The sequence below is a fragment of the Phalacrocorax carbo genome, chromosome Z (genome assembly GCF_963921805.1).
Source record: "Phalacrocorax carbo chromosome Z, bPhaCar2.1, whole genome shotgun sequence".
Lineage (NCBI taxonomy): Eukaryota > Metazoa > Chordata > Aves > Suliformes > Phalacrocoracidae > Phalacrocorax > Phalacrocorax carbo.
In genome coordinates this window covers 23,253,252-23,260,154 of record NC_087548.1, presented here as the reverse complement: position 1 = coordinate 23,260,154, position 6,903 = coordinate 23,253,252, and positions in this window count along the sequence as shown.

The window sequence follows — 6,903 nt, the reverse complement described above, 5'->3', positions numbered from 1 at the left end:
TGAATCCATGAAGTATAATAATGAGTAAGGCTAGTTGGAAAGCATGTCTTGCATAGAAGTGGAAATGCACCCTAAGTGATCTCTGACAGCAATTCTTAAATTGCTGAGAAGTAGAACTAATCTATTTGCCTTTGGAATTATTCTCACTGCCTGCCAATAAGCCTTCTACTGTCATCTTGATTTTTTTTCCCCATTGTTACCTTTTAAAAATGTGTAACCTTTCTGAGCTGAATTTAAACAGCACTTATTAGAGTTTATTTAGTTTCCGTGAGAAGTTGAAGTTGCGCCATATATTTCTATGGATCAATTGTACTTTTGTTTCAAAGAATTATTTCCTTCACTGTGGTAAAAACAAACCAAGCAGGTCCATTTGCTCAGAATTCCCAAGCCTGTGAAAAATACCGCTACAAAATGTCCTCTAAAACCTTGAAAGAACTGTAGGTAGGGAACTTTGTCTGAGGTAATCTCACAGACTGAGGTTTTAACTGGTGCCCTATCTTGGGAGACACTTAAGAAAGCTCATCTTAGTAATAGAAGAATTGTGACTATGGCCCCTCCTTACAGCTATTCCCTGTCTCATAACTGAATCAACTGCAAATATGCCAGACAAATCGGGTGTGAATACAAAAGTAAGTTTCCCTATGCTTTTTAGGGTGGAGGTTAGAAAAAGAAAGCTTGAAAGCTAGTTCAGAGAAGACTGTGGGATTGATAAAGTGTCTTGGAAGAAACACAAGTTCTGTATCCCTAAGCTTTAATCAACAGAAACTTCAGTTTTGGTGTTAACTTTCACAGGAATTTAACCTTTACCTCTGTGTTGAAGCCCTGCAATGCCTTGATGTTGCCAAGACTGTACAACATGGGCTCTATTGGGTTTATTTCTCTTGAACCATAAGGACCGTAAGCCAAACATTCTTTTGCTTAATGTAGTGGATATTTTCTGAAGAGGCTCACTAAATGGAGTACTAGCTGACATTCTTTTAAAGCACATCAGGTGGAAAACTTGATAAAGGTAGAACATGTTGTTTTGGCTGCTTTTCACTCTACTTAGACCAATGTTTGTCATCCACCTGAAATATCCACCTGTAAGCTTGTATGTAAGTAGGAACTATTTCTTGCTAAATTTGGACAATGCTGTTTAACTCCTTAGTACTGAAACTTCCAGTGTAATGCTATTAGCTGTCATGGTACTGTTAGGCTTTTTGGACAAGATCTTGGAGTAGAAACTTCTATCCGGTGGGTATGCTTGTTCGGTTTTGCAGTGGATTTTTTTTTTATTTTTGGTTGGTTGGTGGTTTGTTTTTTTGTTTTTTGCTTTGCTAAGTTCTTTGACCCCAGCAGAGCAATCTCTTTTTCCTCACACCCCTCCCCACCTTGAGCATAACCTCTCTCCTGATCTATTGGTTCCTAGTGACAGATCTGTGACAGCTCTGCTCCAGCTTTTCTGGAAGCAGGAATAATAGTATTTATCCTCCTTCTTAAGAAGGGAGCTGTGTCTTTGTTTAACATTCATTGCTCTTGCTGATTTTTGCATTGCTTTCTTTCCTTTCACAAACACAGCTTGCTCCAGCCTCTAAATGACGATCAGTCAGCTGGAAAAACTTTTGGTTCACATGTGTCTGTTTCTGCTCTAGTCTTCTTATATTATTTGAGTAATAGCTTCCATTGTTAGTTGCTAATACGTAAAGATTATTTAATTGGTCATATTTTGTATTGTCTATGTAACGCACCTAATTTACCAGGATTGTGATATCAGCTGTTTACACTTATGACTACAGAGAATGACTGATGACTGATGTTATTTTCTGAAACTGTTTTCAGATGTTACTTCACCTCATATTGCAGGAAGCTTAGGCAAAATCTGGGTGGTCTCATCTTCTCTTTCTACTAAGTGGAAACAAGGACTAAGGTGAAGAAGGTAGTATGTTAATATACCACACTCTTTAAGTTATTGCTGTGATATGCCAGAGCTTTTCCACTTCTTTTCTATTCTTTTCTATTATTTTACATTGTAAGAGCATTTATCTCACAGAGACTGTGCTAACTCGAATGACTAGCTTTGTCTCTTTACCACAATTTTTTAAGTCTTCTACTTCCTCAGGACATATGATTCTAGTTATTGTAGCTTTAGGAAAGCTTATATTTTCTAGATTTTAAATCTACAAACTAATAGATACCATTCTGTGGGTATATAAGTGCACTTGAATTAATTTTATTAATTTGGAACAGCTGATGTATTTTATACCAACTGTAATGCATTAACAATACTATTTTCATCAGTTCTGGAGGCTTGAAGCAGAAGTGTGAGGTGACAAGCTTTTCAGGAAAACAAAGCCTGTAAAATGGGATTAGAATTTATAGAAGTTTTAGGTCTGTTTTCAAGTATTAAGTATCTGCTGTATGGCATTTGTTTATCAACTTCTCTTTCTGTGTTAGATGTCAGTTCTGGATTTTTTTGTTTTGTTGGGTTTTTTGTTTGTTTGTTTTTTTCCCCCCAGAAGCTGAGATTATAAAATAGTTATGTACCCAGGACACTATTTATCTCTTCTTTCCATATGAATCATATCTGAGAAGTGAGTGTTGCATTGTACTGTCTCTAAAATGAGTTGACCAATTTACTAAGTATAAACATAGAAAATTAGGTGAAGTAAGTCTTCATGAGCTTCTCTTGGGGTGCCTAACTCCCGTTTAATTTGACAAGATAATTAAATAACATAGAGGAGACACCCAAGTCTGTGTGTAAAAAGAAGGAAGCTGATACCTGTTTGTGAAGTCTTTTCTAAAAGTAGTTGAAAGAGGCAGGATATTTAAGCAGTATTGGATATGGACAGTAATTTTTAAAATTTCTTTGCTTTTTTTTTGAATTCTGTGTATTTAAAGCTGCCAGGAAAAATTCTCTTGCTTGTCCCGCCAAAAGCAGAAAAAACACTGGAACAGTGCCAGATACACCATTATTCAAGAGGATAATTGAGAATAATCCAAATAGGCAATAGCAAATTAGTCAGATGGCAGACCTGGGCAAAACAGTGGAAAAACCTGAAGCACGGTAATAGAGCTAAAGCTAAGTCCATTTATTGTTTTAATTCTTTATAGAGAGTATACTGTTTTGCATGTCAAACTTGCTTTTCGTAGTGATGGAGATTACAAGTTTATTATGTGTGTCAGTTTTTGCTGAATTTTTTTTTGGTGAAGGTGAGATATTCATATAGCAGGTTTAGGTAAACTGACAATAGACTTAGCTTTTATTTGTTTTATATAATTCCTTGGAAGTACTCATGGAGCCATGGATATGGCTGAAAACTGTGGGTACAATAGGCTTTTTATTTAGTAGCGTCTGATAAAATAATTCCTGGATAATATCAGTAAGTGTTTCAGTGATTAAGACCTGCCTAAATGTAGGCATAAGGGAATCATGATGTAGATGATTTTATGGGTATTTGCAGGAAGTTGGTGCTAGATTTTGCTATCAGCCAGTGTTTTCCTTGAGGATGTGAAAATAACTATAAAAATCACTGTTAGTATCATTACCTAATCTCATTAGGGTTTTCAGACTTAAGTAATAAGAAAGGCATTAATAGAATAGCGTGGGTTGAAAATTAATTAAAATGTGGTCACTTCAAAGTTACATTGAGAACTGATATGTAGGTCATGTAAAAAAGAAAAAGAGGAGGAAAGACCATGTTCTGGAAAACTACAGCTCTGTACAAGGTTTCTCTCACAGTGAACAAGGCTTCTTCCCAAGATTATGCTGAAGCAAAGAGCTAATGTGGTTCTTGAAGGTCTAAACTGGAGGTTGTTACATAAAATCAGCTGACTCATCTCGTGTGACCTCTATACTCTGTACTGACTGACTGACACCGACACATTGCAGTTTTTGCAGCTTTTGTAAAACTGTAGATGATACAACGTGAGCATTTGGAATTATTTCCTTAAACTGAGAGTTTTCATTACTTCAGTCTTCCCCTTTTATGAGAAACAAGAACAGGAGATCAAGTGATTATCTTGTGGAGTACATTCACATAAAGAACTACTTTTATTGGTAAGCAGCAAAGACTTCAAAAGGGAGTAATACTCAGTAGATGGAAGGTGGAGCTGGATATGGGGTTTTTTTTTATGTCGAGGGTACTGAATGATGGGAATCTAATGCATTTTAACTTTTCCTGGTGTCTTCAGAGGAAAATCTCTGTGGTGGATATTTACTGAAACCCAAGTTATTGAGCTCAGGGCAGGGTGAGCAGAGGCAAGTATCATGACTCGTGATGTGTGGAAGACTGGACAAAATTTCAGGGCTCTTCAGTCTTTGCTTGCTGTGGATTTTCACTTATGAGTCACATATCTGTTCAAATTCATTAGCTTCACTCAGTGACTTGATATTCAGGACGTAATGTGAAACAGTTGATTTGTTATGCCTCTCTTGATTTTTGAGGCAACTAAAGAAAACAGCATTTGTTACTTTTGCTCTTCAGCCAAACCTGAGTGAATATAGGCAAAGAGGGGGTCATCTTTTGAGTTGCCAGGGCACAGCTTCATCTGGGGATAGTGAAAATAGGCTCTGCTCTGCCCAGAACTCTGGTCAGGGATGGTGAGATCTCTCTCCAGTGTGCTGCAGTTGCTTTGCCTGGGATTGAAAGAGAGAACAGGATACATAGAAATGTGATCTGGTGACTGGTATGAATTATAGTAATACAGTGGTTGCTGCTTTATGATCTAAGTAGGTATTTTAAAATTTATGTCTTAGTCTTGGTGGTTTTTTTTTTTTGTGTGGGTTTTGGTTTTTTTTTTAACCTGGGATTATGTGGTGCTGAACTGATCATATTCATATCTAGGAAAGACAACTCTTGAACATCCAAAGCAGCCTGAAGTATCTCTAGGTTTAGCACTAATTTAAGGCTGTCTATAGCTGCTGCTTCCTGTGAATTTCTTACACATTCTCTATAACTGGGATTTGAAATCACTGCAAGGTTCTCTGAAACTTTAGTGGTGACAGAGAGAAGATTCTGGTCATGATTCCTGAGCTTGCCTGCTGCAGAGAGGATAGGCTGACCTTGGCACTTCTAGACAGATTCCAAAGGTGAATAAAAGGCACAGTGTAATATATTTAAATGTTTGCAAATCTTTCTTTTGTTTCCTTGTTTAATCTGAGTGCTTATTCCTGTGAGGATCTGGCCTTGTGCATGACTAAGATTTGCTATGTGATTTCAAACCTTATATGCAGTGCTAGCTTTTACATTTAATCTCATAAAGAGCAGTAGTTCTGAGTCCTCTAGCTAATTTTGTATTCAAATATTGATGAAAGAATGAGTAGTGGAATTGCTAGTTTCTTGTTATAACAACTTGCAGTATATTCACTTTCTTGTTGCAGAAGACTATGTGAAGACTAATATATACTTTTGGTGTTGAAATCTATGCAAAATATTTTGGGATCCTGTGAAAAAATCCTTCCTTTTCTCCTCCTTGATAATTATTTAACATTTTGTGTATTACGCTAGATGCTTGGTAATTTATCACCCAGCAGAGGTCAGCCTTGTGACATTTTTCAAAACATGCTGAAAGAAAAGGAGTAGAGACAAAGTCCTTATTATAAAAGCCCTTGGAATTTTGTGATGTAAAATACATTCCTGCAAATTAGAGTTGGTGTGATATTACTGTGTTGTAGCTAGATGTGAGGCTTAAATATCTCAGTGTAACTTCTCTTTACATAATACAAATGTTTATTGTTTGTAGAATTGTTACCAATTGTCCTAAATGTTAGCCTTGTTGTTATACTAAAACACCTACTTACTGATTTGGTTAGATAAAAGTATTATATTTCCAGAGTTGGTTGTATTGTTCAATGAAACATTAAGAGGCAACACAAGGAACTGTCATCTGAATGTTACATGCTTCAGGTTCACAATGACATCCTGCAGTAGTGTGTCTGTATAACATTAATGACTGGGGCAGGGCAAGAAAAAGTGCGGAGGCAGGTTGGACAATTAGGCAAGCATTTTCTTCTTTCTAAAAGTCTATGAGAATAAAAGGAATTCTTACCTTTTCATAAAAGAACCTGTTTTCCTTTGTGACGCTTAAAGAAATGAAACTTGGGGAGTAGGAGGAAATCAAAATTCATCCCCTACACCAGCTGAGAAGCACAAATTATTTGTTCACAATGCAAAATTCTGTTCCTATGTTGTATCACAATGCTAGAATGATCAGTGGTGGTTTCTTTGATGCTAATAAGGGTCTAATTCTATATAAAGTTTATGATTCAGATTATAATCCTCAAGAATAGTGGCAGTCCTGTCTTAAATTGGCTGACTACTACCTGGTTTATAAGTTTAGTTTCAATTGGCAAACTCAGCAGTGGCTGATGTGTTCAAGCAGAGCAGAGCAATTACAATCTTCTGTGTACCTTGAGCTAGCTCCAAAGTAGTTTTATCCAGTTAGACAGTAGAACTGAATATGCAGTAACAGCATTGTCAAGGCAGCAGCTGAGTCTTCTGCAATAGAACATGCTTAAATTACTTAGCATGACATTGGGAACTAGGAAAACAAGTTGCCTTTTTTGTTCAGCCAGTTTGTTTTCTGAACCTCACAGAGATGTTTTACTGTTTTATTTTACTCTGCAGTAACACATTTTTTGTATACTCAGACATTGCAAACAGACTGTGATGAAAACAATATTCTGAAGTTCTGGAGTAGCTAATAAAAACATAATCTGTATCTTTTGAAGAAGCAAGGCTGCAAGTAAAAATCAGCCTCAGGAATAGAGACTGTGCTTTTTAATGCTTGCTTTTCTTTTAAAACCCTCTTCTTTTTTCCTCTTTTTTTTAAATTTATTTGCCTTTAAGGAGGCAAGATCAGCTTGGAACTACAGCAGCTACTATGTTTACCTTTTGCAAAAGATGGTTACAAACCACCCAAAAA